This window comes from Musca autumnalis, unplaced genomic scaffold (assembly GCF_047663935.1).
Source record: "Musca autumnalis isolate F117 unplaced genomic scaffold, ASM4766393v1 scaffold_4, whole genome shotgun sequence".
In the NCBI taxonomy this organism is placed as follows: Eukaryota; Metazoa; Arthropoda; class Insecta; order Diptera; family Muscidae; genus Musca; species Musca autumnalis.
Window position 1 is genome coordinate 221367540 of NW_027411977.1, and position 21052 is coordinate 221388591.

Consider the following 21052-nt stretch of genomic DNA (forward strand, 5'->3'; position numbering starts at 1 on the left):
TTATAAGTGTTCGGTATAGTAATAGAGGTTCTGTTTCTTTAAAAAAGAAAACTTCAAATGTCTCCATCCAGTATCGAAATATCCGAAAGGTCTTCCGTATAAGAAAACTTTTTTTTTTAATTCTGCCTATTAGGACGAAGATCATTTTTAATGATTTTTATTAATTTTCTCGTATTAGGGATAGACATGGTAGAATAATACAGGTAGCATTATCATGCCAGCTGATGGTAACATAATGTGTCAATTGCATTTAATTGATGTCAAATTTTGACATCTTATGTTGCCAACAATTGCCGATGCGGCTACCTGTGTATTTGTACCATGGGGATAGATAATAGCCCGTTTCCACGGTACGTCGTTCGTTCTCTATTCGTCGTTCGACCCTCAAATACGAATAAATTACTTGATTCCCCATACAAAATTCTGAGAACGAAGATTTTTCTATGTTGTTCAAGTAGAAATACTCTCCGAACAACGATAAAATATGTCCCATCCCTAACAAATGAGAGAATTTATCGAAAATAATAATTATGACATGTCTAAATTCAAAATTGAAAAATTTGTTGAAAACACAAAAACTTTTAGAACAAAGGAAAAATATGAATGAAAATTAATGAACTAAACGTTTTATATAGATGCAGAAGGAAGATGGTTGTGTTTCCTTCGTAATTCCACACACATTTCTTGTCCATTAGTTCAAAATCGCGTAAAAAATCAGAAACAAAAAGGAAACAAATAACTGAAAGTCTGTATACACAAACATTGTTTTGACATGTCTCTCTCTCTTTAATTATGAAAATAGAAAAATATAAAAATATATTGAAAATACAAAATTATTCAGAATTTATGGAAAAAATGAATGAAATGTGTATAGTTAAATATAGAAGATACATTTGAAGGAAAGTCTATTGCTTTTCCTATTCATTTAATGTATATTTTATGTGTTTTCGGTTCAAATTTTTGTGAAAACAAGGAATCAAAAATGAAGGAAATTTTGTTTATGTTTCTGTTAATTACGAATGGTGTCGTGGAAACGGGTTAATTCGTGTACGTCGTTCGACAGGCGAACAACGTAATTAAAACGCTCGTGTGAACATGACATAAGTCGACTTTCGATTAATCGAGTTTTTGCAGTCAAAAGTCTAAAGGGGAGTACACACTAACAGTCAAAACTGACAGTCAACGTACTTTAAGCACAATTTTCCGGCAAACAACAACTTTTTTTTTGCTAAAAACGTTTGAAATACAATATTTACGGTATTATTTAAAGATTATAAAAGACAATTTTCAATTAGGCTTTGATATTCACGAAATAGACCTCGATGACTGTCAGTTTTGCTTGTCAATGTGTACTATACTTAAAGCGGGGTACACACGATCAGTTCGGACTGTCAGTTTTGCTAAAATAATCGCTTGCTTGCCAGTGTGGCCGTTCACTTTTGTCAGTCATCAGGCAACCACAAAATATTTTGGAGGAGGAAAAATTGCATAATCGATTATCTTGTGATCGATTTTCGAGTTTGCCCATTGATTGCTGACTTGGCGGTTCCACAGTTTTGGCGGTTTTACATTTTCAAAATTTTTTTCAAGTGAAAAAGGAAAGCCAACGACTCGTACCCACACAGCCACCAAATTATGTGACCGGCTTCGCTGTTAGTTGGGCAGCTCTTGAGACATATCGACTGTGGAATGGCTTCTCTGTCCTAGAACTTTTGGTTTTTCAAATGCGTATATTTGGCTGTTGAATTATATTTCTTCTTTTTATTATATTCTGTTTTGTAACAGAAATCCCTTAAGGGTATCCTCTTTAGGAAAAAAAGTGCCACTGAAACCAAAAGCTACCCAACGTATTGTTACGGAATTAGGTTTAACTAATCTCCGTGTAGACGTTGTTTTATTTCCCGATACGATTTGCACCAAATAAAACAGGGTTCGTTTCAGATTACGTTTCTACAATGCTTTATTTAATTTATCACACTTATTCGGAGCTGACTGTTATAGCTAAGTACACAGCTTTACTTTACTTCTTTACTAGTCGATGTTTACACTTCGGTATAAAGTTCACAACTGCTCACTGTTTGCCCGGCATCTCATATTTATATGCCCACATTTGTCGTTTGGAAGTATCTAGAGCATGCATCTGGCAACATCGAGAAGCCAACTAACAACAAATACACAGACGCACACTCGCACCTAGCGAACAACAACAACACACATATACGGGATACAAACACAGAATACAGACATGACGTAATGGACAAAGTAAAGTACAACAAAACCAAATACGGGGCGATAATTGAACGATTATGGCAAAACAAATGGAAACAAAGGCACATTAGTAATGGGTACTTTACACGATATGTTTTTTACATATGAGTTGTCACTTCTCCCATACAAAATGTATATGCAAAGTGACAACTCATATGTAAAAAACACATCGTGTAAAGTACCCATAACATGTAAAGAACTAGAATGATGAAGATAATTCTACATGGTAGTTGTTGTTGCTTAAATAAAGTAACTGCGTAATAAAACTTTACGTTACAATTCAAATTTTTAAATTAACGGAAATTAAACTAATTTAACATAAATCTATCAGTTACATTCGTAACAGTATTTATAATCAAATTCACAAGAATTACTTAGCTAATCATCTTGTTAACATTTATTGTTACCTAATTTCCTGCTGCGTAGTCATAAAAGACGAAATAAAGCTTCTTTATTATTTTTAACAAATTAAATTACTTTTACCTTTGTTGCTGTCCTTTCTGCAGGAAACCAACAAACAAAATTCCTTGGTGTATTAAATGGCCAAAAGAAAAAAGAAGAAGGAATAAAAAAGTTCCTTTACCTGCCATAACCAATGTTCTCACCAATTCTTATCAATGTCAGGGAATTTCATTTTTTGTTTTAGCTAAAACCACAAGGGTCACCGAGGTACAAGAAAAGAGTCATAAAAAGTCAAAAAAAGAAGAAGAACATTATTTTCAACATTCGTACATAGCGAGAAAAAGTTTTCTGCCACATAAAACAACAAAACAAATAACAAAGGAAGAACAGATGGAAGTTATGACGGAGGAAGCTGGTGTTGATGAACCTACTGTGGACAGCCTCCAGCAACGAGTGGGTGTTGATTGCGTGTGAGTAGAATGATTTTAAAAACATTTTACAAAAGTTCCAACAAAGAATACATATGTTGTCAATTTAATGACAGCCTAGGGCTGTCTTATAAATAACCCACGAACACAAAGAACATCCTTTTTTTACGCCACATTAACTTCATTCATGGACGCCCCGACGAACCAAGACAATAAAACAAAAATAGACTTTACAAAGACAACAAAACAAAAAAGACTTTACAAAGAGTTGTAAAAGTTTCATCAATCGCAACTTTGACACAATTGCCAGCAGCATTGCCACCATAAATCTCATTCCCATTGCCAATTCCCTTTTTGTTTTGTCCAATATTAGCCTCCCTCGCTTTATGACAATAACATAATTTTAGGGATTTAATGAACTAAAGACCTCAGAAGCCGCCTTTATTGTAAAAAAAGCTACTGAGGTCGTCTGTATACCAACTAAGGCCTCAGAGGTAATCTTTATAGTAATAGAAAGAATCAGAGGCCGTCTGTATAGTAACAGAAGTCCTCTGAGGTCTTCTGTGTACAGAAGGCCTCATAGGCCGTCTGTTAATAATATAAAAACCTTTTATTCAGCGTGTTAAGTAACAGAAGGTCTCTTAGGCCGCATGTTAAATAACAAAAGGCTTCCTGTTACAAAAGGCTGATCTGTTACTTAACAGAAGGCCTCATAGGCCGTCTGTTAATAATATAAAAACCTCTTATTCAGCGTGTTAAGTAACAGAAGGCCTCATGGGCCGTCCGTTAAGTAACAAAAGGCCTCATTGGCCGTCTGTTAAGTAACAGAAAGCCTCATAGGCCGTCTGTTAAGTAACATTAGGCCTCAACGGCCGTCTGTTAAGTAACAGAAGGCCTCATAGGCAGTCTGTTAAGTAACAGAAGTCTTCATAGGCCGTCTGTTAAATAACAGAAGGCCTCATAGGCCGTCTGTTAAATAACAGAAGGCCTCATAGGCCGTCTGTTAAGTAACAGAAGGCCTCATAGACCGTCTGTTAAGTTAACAGACGGCCTTCTGTTAAGTAACAGAAGGCCTCATAGGCCGTCTGTTAAGTAACAGAAGGCCTTATAGGTCGTCTGTTAAATAACAGAAGGCCTCAAAGGCCGTCTGTTAAATAACAGAAGGCCTCATAGGTCATCTGTTAAATAACGGAAGGCCTCATAGGCCGTCTGTTAAGTAACAGAAGGCCTCATGGGCCGTCTGTTAAGTAACAGAAGGCCTCATAGGCCGTCTGTTAAGTAACAGAAGGCCTCACAGGCCGTCTGTTAAGTAACAGAAGGCCTCATAGGCCGTCTGTTAAGTAACAGAAGGCCTTATAGGTCGTCTGTTAAATAACAGAAGGCCTCAAAGGCCGTCTGTTAAATAACAGAAGGCCTCATAGGTCATCTGTTAAATAACGGAAGGCCTCATAGGCCGTCTGTTAAGTAACAGAAGGCCTCATGGGCCGTCTGTTAAGTAACAGAAGGCCTCATAGGCCGTCTGTTAAGTAACAGAAGGCCTCACAGGCCGTCTGTTAAGTAACAGAAGGCCTCATAGGCCGTCTGTTAAGTAACAGAAGGCCTCACAGGCCGTCTGTTAAGTAACAGAAGGCCTCATAGGCCGTCTGTTAAGTAACAGAAGGCCTCACAGGCCGTCTGTTAAGTAACAGAAGGCCTCATAGGCCGTCTGTTAAGTAACAGAAGGCCTCACAGGCCGTCTGTTAAGTAACAGAAGGCCTCATAGGCCGTCTGTTAAATAACAGGAGGCCTCATAAGCCGTCTGTTAGTAACAGAATGCCTTTTAGTTCGTCTGTTGTCTAACATAGGCCGTCTGTTAAGTAATAGAAGGCCTCATAGACCGTCTGTTAAGTTAACAGACGGCCTTCTGTTAAGTAGCAGAAGGCCTCATAGGCCGTCTGTTAAGTAACAGAAGGCGTCATAGGCCATCTGTTAAGTAACAGAAGGCCTCATAGCTCGTCTGTTAAGTAACAGAAGGCCTCATAGGCCGTCTTTTAAGTAACAGAAGGCCTCATAGGCCGCCTGTTAAGTAGCAGAAGGCCTCATAGGCCGTCTGTTAAGTAACAGAAGGCGTCATAGGCCGTCTGTTAAGTAACAGAAGGCGTCATATAGTCACATTCGTGTACCCACCTTAATACCCTTTCTTAACACTTTTGCCTCCCTGACATTTCTCCCAACATCGAAATCATCTTTGCTATTTAAACCTCTCCATCTTAATATCATCATTTAATTTTAATCACTCTCTTAATTAATATTACTCTCTAGCTCTCTCCTATTTCATACGTACTCTCTAGTTCCCCAATTTTCTCCCACTCACTCTCATTTTTACTCCACATTATTATTGTAATTGAGTATTAATTGTTGTCATCATAGAGAGATTATAATTTGTTATTCTAATTGATAATATAAGAAAAAGTATTGAGTTGAAGGAGTTGAGTTGTAGATAAGATCTAGAATAGTTCATATCAACATTATTCCGTACGCAAATAAAATGTGAAATATTAATAAAATTTATAAAAATATTAATGGAAGTGATGTGTTTTATTTAAAAATAATTTTAAATGTATTATCATCAAGAATAAAACATAACTATATGCCGTCTGTTAAGTAACAGAAGGCCTCATAGGCCGTCTGTTAAGTAACAGAAGGCCTTATAGGTCGTCTGTTAAATAACAGAAGGCCTCATAGGCCGTCTGTTAAATAACAGAAGGCCTCATAGGTCATCTGTTAAATAACGGAAGGCCTCATAGGCCGTCTGTTAAGTAGCAGAAGGCCTCATAGGCCGTCTGTTAAGTAACAGAAGGCGTCATAGGCCGTCTGTTAAGTAACAGAAGGCCTCATAGCTCGTCTGTTAACTAACAGAAGGCCTCATAGGCTGTCTGTTAAGTAACAGAAGGCCTCATAGGCCGTCTGTTAAGTAACAGAAGGCGTCATAGGCCGTCTGTTAAGTAACAGAAGGCCTCATAGCTCGTCTGTTAACTAACAGAATGCCTTTTAGTTCGTCTGTTGTCTAACATAGGCCGTCTGTTAAGTAATAGAAGGCCTCATAGACCGTCTGTTAAGTTAACAGACGGCCTTCTGTTAAGTAGCAGAAGGCCTCATAGGCCGTCTGTTAAGTAACAGAAGGCGTCATAGGCCGTCTGTTAAGTAACAGAAGGCCTCATAGCTCGTCTGTTAACTAACAGAAGGCCTCATAGGCTGTCTGTTAAGTAACAGAAGGCCTCATAGGCCGTCTGTTAAGTAACAGAAGGCCTCATAGGCCGTCTGTTAAGTAACAGAAGGCCTCATAGGCCATCTGTTAAGTAACGGAAGGCCTTATAGGCCGTCTGTTAAATAACAGAAGGCCTCATAGGCCGTCTGTTAAATAACAGAAGGCCTCATAGGCCATCTGTTAAGTAACGGAAGGCCTCATAGGCCGTCTGTTAAGTAACAGAAGGCCTCATAGGCCGTCTGTTAAGTAACAGAAGGCCTCATAGGCCGTCTGTTAAATAACAGAAGGCCTCATAAGCCGTCTGTTAAATAACAGAAGGCCTCATAAGCCGTCTGTTAGTAACAGAAGCCTTCTAGTTCGTCTGTTGTCTAACAGGAGGCCTCTTAAACCGTTCTGTGGAGTAGCAGAGGGTTGTGAAGGCCTCATATGCCGTCTGTGAAGTAACAGAAGGCATCATATGCCGTCCGTTAAGTAACAGAAGGCCTCATAGGCCGTCTGTTAAGTAACAGAAGGCCTTATAGGCCGTCTGTTAAATAACAGAAGGCCTCATAGGCCGTCTGTTAAATAACAGAAGTCCTCATAGGCCGTCTGTTAAGTAACAGAAGGCCTCATAAGCCGTCTGTTAAGTAACAGAAGGCCTCATAAGCCGTCTGTTAAGTAAGAGAAGGCCTCATAGGCCGTCTGTTAAGTAGCAGAAGGCCTCATAGGTCGTCTGTTGGGTACCAGAAGACCTCATAGGCCGTCTGTTAAGTAACAGAAAGCCTCATAGGCCGTCTGTTAAGTAACATAAGGCCTCAACGGCCGTCTGTTAAGTAACAGAAGGCCTCATAGGCCGTCTGTTAAGTAACAGAAGGCCTCATAGGCCGTCTGTTAAGTAACAGAATGCCTTATAGTCCGTCTGTTGTCTAACAGGAGGCCTCTTAAACCGTTCTGTGGAGTAGCAGAGGGTTGTGAAGGCCTCATAGGCCGTCTGTTAAGTAACGGAAGGCCTCATAGGGCGTCTGTTAAGTACCAGAACTCCTCCTTGGGTGTCTGTTAAGCACCAGAAGGCCTCTTAGGTAGTTTGTGGAGTAACAGAAGGTCTCTATGACCGTCTGTTAAGTAACAGAGGGTCTCTTAGGTCGTCTGTTAATAACTTAATACCTCTTATCTTATATCTTATCTTATAATACCTCATCTGCTAAGTAACATAAGGCCTCAACGGCCGTCTGTTAAGTAACAGAAGGCCTCATAGGCCGTCTATTAAGTAACGGAAGGCCTCATAGGCCGTCTGTTAAGTAGCAGAAGGCTTCATAGGCCGTCTGTTAAGTAACAGAAGGCTTCATAGGCCGTCTATTAAGTAACAGAATGCCTCATAGGCCGTCTGTTAAATAACAGAAGGCCTCATAAGCCGTCTGTTAAGTAACAGAAGGCCTCATAGGCCATCTGTTTAGTAACAGAATGCCTTTTAGTTCGTCTGTTGCCTAACAGGGGGCCTCTTAAACCGTTCTGTGGAGTAGCAGAGCGTTGTGAAGGCCTCATATGCCGTCTGTGAAGTATCAGAAGGCCTCATAGGCCGTCTGTTAAATAACAGAAGGCCTTTTAGTCCCTCTGTTGTCTAATAGTAGGTCTCTTAAACCGTTCTGTGGAGTAGCAGATGGTGTCTTAGGCCGTCTGTTAAGTACCAGAACCAATGAACGGAAAGAAACAAAACGATTCCCGTACCAATCACACAACGCCACAAACTTTTCAGCTTCTCTGAATCGTTTCATTCTCACAACCAAAACAAAAACACAAACTTTTCAACGTAAAAAGATGGAAACCGTACGATTGGTGAAATGTAACTTCGGCTATGCTTTGCCAAGTTGTTTCATTCACCACCGAAACGACAAGTATTTTTGGGAAACGTTTGCCGTGCGTTATGGTCAATGACACACTCAGCCACACACACACACATGTGATTGCTTAACAACCCTATAAGTTAGCATCAGCATACCACAGTGAATTTTATCAACCACCAAACGTTTTTGATTTATTCACATGTGTTAAGTACTATTTAGTTTTCTATCTGTTGTTGTGGAGTTGAGTACTTTTCTCTTTTCGTTTTGTTCGTACTCACGAATGTAAACAAAACGAAACTAAACAGCGAGCTCGGCCAACGAGGGTTATGTTTCGTTTTGTATTGTTCCTATGGAAAATACGAAACGAAACGATTGGAAATTTTATTTGAAGTATTTTTACGTACTCTGACCAGAACTCCTCCTTGGGTGTCTGTTAAGCACCAGAAGGCCTCTTAGGTAGTTTGTGGAGTAACAGAAGGTCTCTATGACCGTCTGTTAAGTAGCAGAGGGTCTCTTAGGTCATCTGTTAATAACTTAATACCTCTTACCCCGGCTGTTAAGTAACATAAGGCCTCTTGGGCCGCCTGGCTTCTTCCAAAGCATACTAAGTAACAGAAGGCCCCTGAGGTTGTCTGTTAATAATGTAATAACTCTTATGCAGCCTGTTAAGTAACAGAAGGCATCTTAGGCAGTCTTTGAATTAACAGAAGGTCTCTTAGACCGTCTGTTGAGTAACAAAAGGCCTCTTAGGCCGTTTGTAAGTAACAGAAGGCCTCTTAGACCGTCTGTGAAGTAACAGAAGGCCTCTTAGGCAGTCTTTGAAGTAACAGAAGGCCTCTTAAACCATCTGTTGAGTAACAAAAGGCCTTGTAGGCCGCCTGTAAGTAACAGAAGGCCTCTTAGACCGTCTGTTAAGTAAAATAAGGCCTCTTAGATCGTCTGTTGACGTCTCTAAGGCCGCCTGTTAGATAAAAAAGGCCCCTTTGATCCTTTTCTAAGTAACAGAGGGTTTCCTATGCAGCCTGATAAACAACAGAAGTCCTCTTAGGTCTGTGGACTAACAGAAAACTGTTTAGGTCACCTGTGGAGTAGCAAAAGGCCTCATAGACCGTTTTCTGAGTAACAGAAGGCCCCTTAGACCGTCTGTTAAGTAACACAAGGCCTTTTAGGCCATCTGTTAAGTAATAAAAGGCATCTTAGACTGTCAGTTGAGTAACAAAAGGCCTCTTAGGTCATACGTTATATAACAGAAGGTCTCTTAGGCCATTTGCTAAGTAATAGAAGGCTCCTTAGGCCATCTGTTAAGTGACATAAGGCCCCTGGCGACGTTTGTTTAGTATCAAAAGGCTCCTTAAGCAGTCTGTTAAGTAGCAGAAGGCACCTTAGGCCGCCTGTTGAGTAACGGAAGGCCTCTGTGGAGTTACATAAGACTTCCTAGGCCGTCTGTTAAGTAACACAAGGCCTCTTAGACAGTCTGTTAGGTAACAGAAGGCCTTCTAGGCCGTCTGTTAAGTAATAGAAGGCCTCTTAGACTGTCAGTTGAGTAACATAAGACCTCTTAGGTCATACGTTATATAACAGAAGGTCTCTTAGGCCATTTGCTAAGTAATAGAAGGCTCCTTAGGTCATCTGTTAAGTGACATAAGGCCCCTGGCGACGTTTGTTTAGTATCAAAAGGCCTCTTAAGCAGTCTGTTAAGTAGCAGGAGGCACAGACTGTGTAGCAACAGAGGGACTCTTAGGCCGTATGTTAAGTAACAGAAGGCTTCTTAGGCCGTCTGTTGAGTAACAGAAGGTGTCAGAGCGCGTCTGTGTAGTAACAGAAGATTTATTAGGCCGTCAGTTAAGTAACAAAAGGCCTCAGTATGCAACAGAAGACATCAGAGGCCGTCTGTGTAATAATACAAATCCTCAAAGGCCATTTGTATAGTAAAACTAGTCCTCCGAGGTCTTTTCTATAGCAACAAAAGTCCTCATTAAAATCAAATAAATCTTTGAAAGAAATCTTTTAAAATTAATCTTATTTTTCTCTCCATCTGTGAAGAGTAATTGACATTAAAACTCTTGGAAAATGTGAAACATTATCTCTGCTCTACTTAACACTTTAGTAGAGAATTTAGTTTCAGCTCTCCCTCTTTCTCTAATCAGCTATTTATTTGTGTGGAATTTTCATTTCGGAAGGACAAACCGAAAAGGACGAAGAATGTGAATAGAAAAGTCTATTTGCTTAATGCTTCGAGCTAAATAAGATTTAAATTTCATAGAATTTTTCCAACAACAGCAAATGCGATTTTAAATGCAAAACAGTGAATTGATGGATGACTGAAAGAGGAACAGAATTTTATTTTTCTTGTCTCGCAGGGAAAATTGGATCAATGGTTATAATAATGATGGACTGATGAAGAAGGAAGAGCATGACTAATGGTATAACTTTCTTCCTGCTCCTGACAATTTAGATGAGACTAATGTCGTCTACACTCATAGCTGATAGCTAGTCAGTCGATGGCATTCTATGATGGAAAGATGGAATGGAATTAAAGATGGAATGGAAGAAAAGGCAGAGCAGAGCCACACGTTCTCAGCAGATGACTGTTTGACAAAAGACAACAGACAAGGTTGGGCGAATGATAATGAATGACAAAATTACTGCTATCTGGCTATTGTCGAAGGAAAAGGAAAAGATTCCGTTTCTTTGTTTAGAAGAAATAACTTGGAGAAGGCCTTGGTGTTGTGAAGGTTGCAAGGATTTCCGGCAGAGTGAAGAACAAAAAACTGTTCAACTCATTGAGTGGTGGTGCTTGTAAGACATATACTTCAGTTCCTGATTGCTTCCAGAATGGGGTTAATATCTTTGTTACGTTATCCGACGTAGGGATAGGATAGTCCTTGTGATTCTGATTAGAACGATATAATATGGTTCGAGGGAAAGTCCTTGCTTCCTGCTGTGGCCAACTAATATGTCTAAGTTCAACATTTTTGCGCCCTAATCCTGTTTATGGCCACATTTCGGATCGTGTTGAAATTTTTATAGAGGGTGATTATGACTAAAACAATTGTTATTCTAGTAGATGCCAATACCTGAGATATGGGTCCCATAATGTCCCAATCCTTTATACAATATTCGCACTAAAGTGATACACTTTTCAAACTAACCTAACTAAACTAAACCATGACGAGTTAACCTGAGAAATGTATTCTCAGTTACAATTTAACTTTAATTCTCACCAAACTCTCATTAAAAATAATCCAATTGAGATTTTCTCTCCACTGGATTTTAAAACTCAATTAAAATCCATTTGCGTAATATTTACACCATAACCTCAAATTAATTTCCCCATCTTACAAACACCCCCCTTAAACCACATTATTTAATTAATTGATTTTAAATAGCAATAACGTGAAAAACATGTCACGTTGGATTTTAATTGCTACGAGCTCTACGTAATCCCCATTAATATTACGTTCATAATCTAAAAACATTTTTTTCGCCCCCATTTCTGTGGTGGTAGCTAATGGCTGCTAGGCTGTTTTCATTTGAATATTCTCGAAAAACCTAGTGATCCCTAAAATAAACAAGTCGTGCTGATTTAAGCTGTAAAAATAAAACAAATATTTTTGTGATTCACACAAAATATTTTTTAACTGCAGGCATCCTATTTGCATTTATATGCAATGGAGGTGCCTGAAATTCTTCCTGATATGGATTTAGATGTCCAGGAGGTTAATGTATTAACTTCAAAAACATCTCTACCGGCATTAGCAACAACAAACACACAACCTAACAAATCGAAGCAATGCAATCAAAATGAGCGCAAAAGACAACGTCTAGATGGTGCATTGTCACCAATAAATATAAACTTTTCTGATCTCAAGGAACGATTAATAAATCATAACCCGCAAGACCAAAACCAGTTTGGAATTCTGGGTGCTCTAGCTGACATTGATATAGGAGTATCCACTACTTCTGAAAACGTTAAAGACACCGAAAATTTCAACAACAAAGCCAGAGATGGGAAACCCAAATCCAAAAAATCTTGGTGCCCACCAATTTTTGTGTTCAATGTGAACGTTGCAACATTGATAGAGTCTTTAAAGGCCTCAATTCCAGAATCTTCGTTTACAATTAAAAACGTAAATAAATCGAAAAGCAAAATATATCTTGCAGATCCCAATGTTCACGCCTCAATGATGGCTATACTGAAGGCAAAAAACATAAATTCTTATTCATTTACGCCAAAAGAGCTGAAGCAGGATTCAGTTATTATCCGTCAACTGTACACGAATTCAGATCCTGAGAAAATCAAACAAGAACTGGACATACTGGTACCTGATACAGTTGCAAATGTCACAAAATTCAAGACTCCCCAGTCTATTAAAAATAACAGAGACACTGGTCTCTTTTTAGTTACATTGTTACCGGGAAAAAAATCTGGTGAAATCACCCACATAAGAGAAATTTACAAGCAAACAATTAAGTGGGAAAAACCGAAGAAGAAAGGCGGTGACGTTCAATGTCACAGGTGCCAACGCTGGGGTCATGTATCCCGTAACTGCAACTCGTCATTTAATTGCGTTAAATGCAACCAGAAGCATCTCCCCGGAGAGTGTCAGCGCACGATCAATGACAAAACTGAGCCTTACTGCATCAATTGTGCTAAACCAGGACATCCGGCCAGCTGGAAAGGTTGTCCAACATATAAAAATTATGTAGCTGTCAGACGGAAGAAAGTCACCCAAGCCATAGAGGCAAAAACAATTGCACAAAATAACGTGCGTAGAGCATTGAATATGTCTACAGTTTCGCCAGGTAAAACGTTTTCCAGTCTTTTTAACCCTATGTCTGTTAACAGTTCTGAGAATACACAAAAACCACCTCTAATACAACAGTTTCTACAATTAGCCAATTTATTTCTAGAACCGGAAGAGCTGTCTCTAGAACAGGAAATTGAAATATTCTTAAACACGTTCCAAAAAAAGTCAAAGGCAGAAGCGAAACAAGAATTTGTTCGACTTCTTTCCAAAGTAAAATCTAATTATGGACCATAGATTCTTAACTTTTATTACTCTAAATGTGCGCTCACTAGTTGATGCAAGTAGACAAATTGAATTGAAAAACATGCTGCATCGCGAGAGGGTAGATATTGCATTTGTTCAAGAATGTCATTTGCGGAATAGCAAGAAAGTCCAGATTGACGGTTATAACTTCATTTACGATAACTCTCCTATTGGAGTAGCTGTTATCGTGAAGAACAATATTAAATTTTCCCGAATCATTTTAAATGATGTTGGTATTCATACGTCGTTAATCCAGATAGAAACACAAAGAAATAACAACACACTAAGATACCTCGTAGGCTCTGTGTATATACCCTGTAGTTTCCCAGTCAGCAGACTTAATTCTGACATACATAAGTTGCTTCAGCTTTGCAAAAACTTTGATGGTTTCGTCCTTGGTGGCGACCTTAACTCAAAAAGTACTACATGGGGCGATTTGTACGAAAATTCAAATGGTAAAACTTTGCGATTATGGTTAGCGGATAACTCGTTGGATGTCATTCGTCTCTGTGACTCCACTCCATCGTATCCCAACGGTTCCTCTTTTTTGGACCACTTCTTAATTTCTTCCCACTTAGTTGATCATGGAACACAAAATTACGTCATACGAACACTTCCGACGTTCTCAGACCACTTCCCCATTAAAATGGTGTTGAGATTGAATTATACTCATCTGGTTCTGAAACATCCAAAACTATTCACTTCGTATAAAAACACAAATTGGAATAATTTTCGTGAAGATTTGGACGCCATGTCAATTCAAATTATGCCCCCAACAAATAGAAACTTGGAAAATGAAGAAATCGACACTGTCATTGAAAATTTTAACAACGAATTTCTGCGAATTCATAGCCATCATTCTCAAAAAATTACCATAAAGAACCAGAAACAGCCTCTATCAGATAGAACTCAACATTTTCTTAAAATTAAACATATGTGGCAGAAGGATTTAAAGAAGATATTTCACCGTTCGGGTAATAGAGTCAGCCCTGAATACTCAATTCTTTCGAAGCAAATTCAACTCCTGAAAGTTATTATCAAGGAACTCATTAACATTGAATCGGCCCATGCGTTTGGTGATAAACTAAAAAATATAAGACCAGGTCCATCCGCATTCAAAAAAGTTGCTCAATTCACCGGAAGAAACAAATCTTCATTTTGCCAAAAACTTCAAGTCGGAAATGACACCATAACAAACAACACCGAGATTGCTAATAACTTTCATCAATTTTATTCCTCAATTTTTACTGAAACTGTACCAGCAAATCCAGTTGAAGACCTTAACACTAGAGTAGCATCTTGTATCAATGTTACTTCATCTCACATTTACTCCTTTAATGATCACTTCCGATCATTGAATAATCCAGACACGTTCCATTTCACTGCTCCTGAAAAGATAAAAAACATTATAACGAATGTCAATCGGAAAAAATCAAGCGGCCCTGATGATATTTCTAATTTTCTCATAAAAAAGTTCCCAGATTCTACTATAAGTCTTCTGGCATGTCTTTTCAATAATTGCATTAATAATGGCTACTTCCCATCTCTGTGGAAATTGGCGAAAATTATTCCCATAAAGAAGAAATTAAATGGTGACAACAGTTTGGAAAATTTTCGACCAATATCGCTTCTGTCTAATATCGGGAAACTATTTGAGTCTATTCTAAAGGAAAAGATGGAGAATGAACTGAGCATAAGCCCAATTACGAACTACCAATTCGGATTCAAACCTGGTCACTCCACCCAACATGCTTTGCTGAAATTCCACAGTGATATAACATCGAACCTGAGGAACCAAGTCTCCACTGTAGCGATATCATTAGATATCCAAAAAGCTTTTGACTCGGTCTGTCATGTTGGAGTCCTCTACAAATTAATCCAAATTGGTATAGATCCATATCTGGTCAAATTGATGAACAGTTTCTTCGAATCACGAACGTTTTTGGTTGACATTAACAAAACATTATCCCCAACGGGCATGGTACAAAGTGGCGTACCACAAGGAAGTATATTGGCGCCATATCTTTTCAATATTTTCCTATACGATTTCCCTCACATCAGTCAGGATTCTCAAGCAATATTATATGCTGATGACTGCTTAATATATGCCCACAACATGTCGCCAATAAATGCATTGCAAAGTGCACAAACACATCTCAACATTATTCATGAATATTACCAAAAATGGGGTATAAAAATCAATGCCGGAAAGTCAGTGGCAATGTGCATACGGAATGCCTCTGGGAAATGCCCCAGGTACGTGGTCCCAGAGAGTAAATTGCTGCAGTTGTCTCTAGACGGAGTTGAGATTCCTTTCAAAACTTCCATAAAATACTTGGGTATTCAGTTCACAAACATGATGAAGTTCAACTCTCATGCACGTTCAGTAATGCAAAAGACAAAGGGTATATTAGCAAAGTTTTCATATATGTTGAACAGCAAATACCTACCGCAAAACACGAAGCTGCTCCTCTACAAAGTTGCAATCAGGTCCATCTTAGTGTACGGATTTCCGATCTGGTTCTCTATTTCTCCAATAGTGGCCAAAGAGTTGGAAATTCTAGAAAGAAAGATCTTGAGGAAATGTGTTAATAAGCATTACATTAACCAGGAGAAGAAATATAGCAACACTTACATATACGACACAGCCCGCGTTGTACCTTTCTGTAAGTATGTTCAAAACCACCAGAAGAGGTTCGTGGAAAAACTCGAAACTCATGAAAACTCGCTAATGTGCGATATCTACAATTTGGAGAAACACATATCTTGGGCAGGTTCACGCTACCTATCTCCAGTCGGCATCTTAAATGAACCACCTGACATCGATTCAAACGATTATACACTACCACCATTTTACAGCAAAACAACACCTGGCAGCCACAGGGGCTAGGCTAAAACCATAAAATATATGTAAATATTTATACATCAATAATGCAAGTATTATTATACATACTTACCAATACTATTTAAAAAAGCTCTCTCAATGTACCTGAGCGTTCGATTTAATTGCAATTGTAATCCTTACTGTGATATTTACTAATTTACCTTTAGAAATACGATGTTTATTTCTGACATGATCTCTGTTAGTCAAAACGTTTACAGAACCCTCTTTGTTATTTAGTTTTTATGTTTGTTTTTATTTCGTTATTTATTATGTACAGACATTCTCGCTCTGTTCGCAACAGTTGAGGCCGTGAGCAAGCCTCTTTCAATATCTCATAATTTGTTATTATCTTAACATACTCTTTTACATACACGCAAAGTAGCGTATTCATATAAGTACACGTTAAGTTAGAACAAGACGATAATAGTTCTAAGTATACCATGTTAACCATTCGCTGTGTAATCATTATTATAGAAAAGAAGAAGACTCAAATAAAACATTACTTACTTACTTACTTGAATATTCTCCACCTAAGGGCTTGACTTCTTCTTCTTCATCATCAAATAAAGAAGCAAATAATTATAAATCTCAAATGACGTTAAACACAAACAAATATTTACGTTCTCAAGTCCCACTTGCTTTTGTGAACTTCTGTTTGATTCTTTGATAATTTTTCGAAAAGCAAAGCATCTCCACCGGCACAAACCCACAACAGTTTTCCATGCCTCCTTCTCGGTTGCTACCCATAAAAAACTGATATACTTTCACTTTCCTTGAGGACGTAGGATTTAACGAAATTATAAGGCAAATATTTACATCCACGTGGATGTAGAGAGAGGGAGGGTGAGAAATCAGTTCTGCCGGGGTAAATTAATTACAACAATAAGTTTCTCTGCTTTATTTAATGTTTGGCGCCTTATAGATTTTATAATGTTATTTTTATTGTGTGAGTGTTTTTGTCTAGATTCTACACTCCAGAATCTATAATAATACGAGGGGAACTAGAAAAGTTTACGGCCTAATAAAGAAAACGCGAATATTTACCATCAAAAATAGTTGTATTTGTTTTCTTTTGTAGTCTCCAGCGGGTGACGTTGTTGTATTTGTTTTCTTTTGTAGTCTCCAGCGGGTGACGTACCAAGCAACGGTCTTGACCGGCTTTAACATGGCAAAGCCCATGATTTATCTTGGTCCCTCTTTCATCTCAAGTGGACACTGACCTCCCCGTGGTGTCACCTGGGGAGCTGCCTTTAACATCAGTCGAAGGTAGTGGGTTGGGTTGGACGTTGGGCTAGTAACTCACTCCGTCAAAACACCGCCTACTATGAAAAAACAAAGAAAAATAAGAAAAACAAACCCCTCTAAATGTGACGAACCCCGCAAACGTTTTAAGGACTTGGCAAGTACAAAGCTGATATTATCGCCTTACAGGAAGTGCGATGGAACCGGACAGACGTAACAAGTAAAAAAGTATCAGTCGGCTTTGCCGACAGAGATATACCCTCAGCCTGTGTATATTGAAAAAAATTTCCCAAAATACGTATGTATTTAGGGGGTTTTAAAAATTTTGGATATTTGAACCGACAACAATGTTGATTAGGATTAAAGTTCAAAAGTTTTGCGGAGGAGATACTAAAAGGAATGGATCGACATTGACCGTTATGGAAGTGGATCTCCAGCCACAACATATGGTGCCTTAGGATGTTTTTACACTCTTCAGGCTGTTTGCTCAAGAAGTATGGACTTGCCCCTAAAAAATCTTTTACCATCGTAATTGAGGCAACGAATGCAAGTTGTCTCAACAAAAATCAAAGTGATTCCATAGCAGGTCTTAAAGTGAACTTATCCGAAATTTTGTGTGGGAGGTACGGGATGGAGTGGACAAATTGTGGTAGACGTTTTGACAAGAATGCAATACACAAATATTTATTTGAAAACTTAGTTTATTGTGTGGGGGTAAAATCTCCCCTAAATATTAAGAGCCACACAAAATCAGAAACATTACCCATGCAATAAAATAATAATACCAGCACAACAATTGTCAATCGTCAACACAGAGACAGCAAAACATTTGGCCTCCACTTTTAATAGATTAGTCATCGAAATCAGTTTTATTGGAACCACCATAAAAACCTCATAGAACACACATTTGCGCCATTCCCAACACTTCTTGCCAAATATCTTCACTTTTACTTCAGTCGATTTTGGTTGTTTTCAATCGCTACAATAACAATATTCATTTCACCGAGGCATCACTGTTGATCATCACAGCACCTTCAATTGACTGAATTGTACCAGACATTAGAAGACCTTTTTTAAACGTTTCTGAAAGGAAAACAAGAAACACTTGAAATAGAGAAACCATTATATTAATTCTCTTCACACTCACCTTTATATGGAACAATTCCAAAACAATTTATTCCTATTCTGCACTTTAAGCTGATTCCATTATTTTCATTTCATGTTGTTTCTGATTCCTTGTTTTGTTTTTGTCAGGTTTCTCTTTACTCTTTCATTCATAAATACACAGTTCAATGATGACATCTAATAGAGCGTGAATTTGTATTCACCTCGATAGTAGTGGGAGTAGGTTAATGTCTCGGATTACGTTTACCCTCTAGGATTTATTTGTGAAATATTCACAAAATTATGATTTATATAAATAAAGAATGCTATTTTCAGATTCTACGGAGTTTAATTGTTATATTGCGCATATTTTCTTTTTATTAAATCGGCTATAAAAAAACAACAAATAATTAAACATTTTATGCTGGCAACATCTTTACTAATTTGTCCTAACGACTGACTACTATATTTCACAGTTTATTTTCTTATTATTCTTCTTTATTACAACCAACTTAAGATAGATTCCCTAAAAAGTCTAAATTATTCTTCCTTTTGGAAAAAAACTTCGAAAGTGTTCAGACTTCCACAGCTGGAAAAAGTCTATAAATATCTCGGCCATCAAAGTATAAAAAAAACCTTAACAATACACAATTTTTACCCAAAGTTTCATTAATGTGTTTTTACAAATATATTAAAGGTAAATATTGTATTGTGCTCATAAAAATCAATTACAAACATAAACTGAATTGATTACAGATAAAATATTTGGAGTGATTTTAAAATAATCTAAACATTTTTGGCTCGGGAGAACCTAGTGTTATAGCCCATAAAGTCTTCAACATTCCAATCGATTTACGAAGAATTCCTAGCAACTCCAAAAAAAAACTATTGAATAGTCACTTTGAAGGCTGAACTAGAACGTACCAGATTCCAGACAAATCTTTGACAGGAGTACTCTGTACCTTTTTTGGTAAGGGAGCACACGCCATTTGGGTCCCTATTTGTCTGATCACGATTCTGGCAATATTCCATACCTGCCTCCATCTGATCCTGTCAAATTTGAAACCACACTACCAACAGGGTAGTGTGTACTCAACATTCAGATCAATTCCATCAATTTACGTATCTTGGAGAGAAGCTACCCAAACTCGACCATCCGACTACCCACAGGGTAGTCGTGCAGCGCTCCATTGGTATCACTATTCATTGTGTGTTAAATTGTGTGCTTTTGAATATCCGCAACAAAAGATTCCCCAGTTTTATACCCAAGAGCAACGTCCAGATGTATTTAACCCCCATGGTCACAAATAACCTATGATATAACTATCAGAAAAGACATCTACGGAATGTGTAACAGACCTGGGATAAGGATAAATTTCCCTCTATACAAATCCGAACAACTTTAGAGTTAGACGACACCTGCCTCTTAAAACCATCACCAATACAAATCGATCCGATATCCATTAACATGTCACCAACATTTAAATAAGTATAAAATAAGTTAAATAAGATCTGAACTTGATATGCAATTTAATTGATCTACAAGAAGTGCCATAATCAACACCTTTACGATGACCAAGAATATATACATATGAACTTGTGTTTTTTTTTTAAATCAATATCTAAATATTATTTTAGTTTAAAGAGAAAAAATTTCTTGTAGCACACAATGTCAAGAAAATTGCATATCGATTCGATTCCAAATTAATTTATAGTCATAAGTTTCTTTTTTTTTCTACAAGCATTAAGAGCTCTAAATTTATCACATGCTACAAAATCTATAATCACCTCACTCAATCATCTTTAACATAATCATCATCCAGCATTCCCGTCATTGCAGAAGGCCTTCGACAATACAGGAGAGCGTGGTAAGTGAGTGAATCTCTCTTGATTATATCGTATTATTATTTTTTTGAGTTGTTTAACATAAAAAAAGAGTAATGTGATTACAAACGAAGATTTTACGCATTCTCGACATACTATAAAAAATTTTGATTGATCTCATAATTCGCCTGCTCTTAATACTTGGTGCTAAAAGATACTTCTTTCCATCCCATATTATGTCAGATTTTTTTTTTCATTTTCGGTATAAATTATTAACCCATTAAGGGATCAAAACTTATGGTTTATCCAACAACAGATTTTTTTTGTAATGAATTTCCATTAGATTTATTATTCCATTACCATTTCTATTACATCTTTATCATCAACTATGTTTTGAATAAAGTTTTTAACGAATTCAATATGAACTGGTAAAACAAATGAAGACGTTTTCTTACAATTAGGGGTAACAGTATGGATAGGTAATGATTACTTTTAGGGGTCCATATAATCTAAAGCCACTATGGACATAGGTCGGGAGGGTCTCGAGGCGATTTCTCAAAACAGCTGAGAAATACAATGAATTACAGCGACGATTAACCAAACATTTTCAATACTTCTTTTAATTTTTATTTTGGGGTCGTAACGTACAACTTTCTTTTTTTTAATCTTTCATTTGCCCATATTTTATTTTTTTTGTAACTTCTATTTAATTATGTTCATCAGGGAGTCTATAATAATCACTGTACTGTGAACATGCATTGGTAGAATGTGGATAAGAA

The 21052-nt window shown here is 37.6% G+C and overlaps 1 long non-coding RNA gene across 1 annotated transcript; it reads right to left on the reverse strand.

The window, feature by feature from the left end:
- Positions 1-14427: 14427 nt before the first annotated feature.
- On the reverse strand, positions 14428-16528 carry LOC141400556 (uncharacterized). Its single transcript, XR_012412144.1, has 4 exons — positions 16177-16528; positions 15855-16110; positions 15670-15793; positions 14428-14607 (listed from the first exon to the last, which is right to left on the reverse strand). It is a non-coding gene; the product is annotated as an uncharacterized lncRNA (long non-coding RNA).
- Between the last annotated feature and the right edge of the window lie 4524 nt (positions 16529-21052).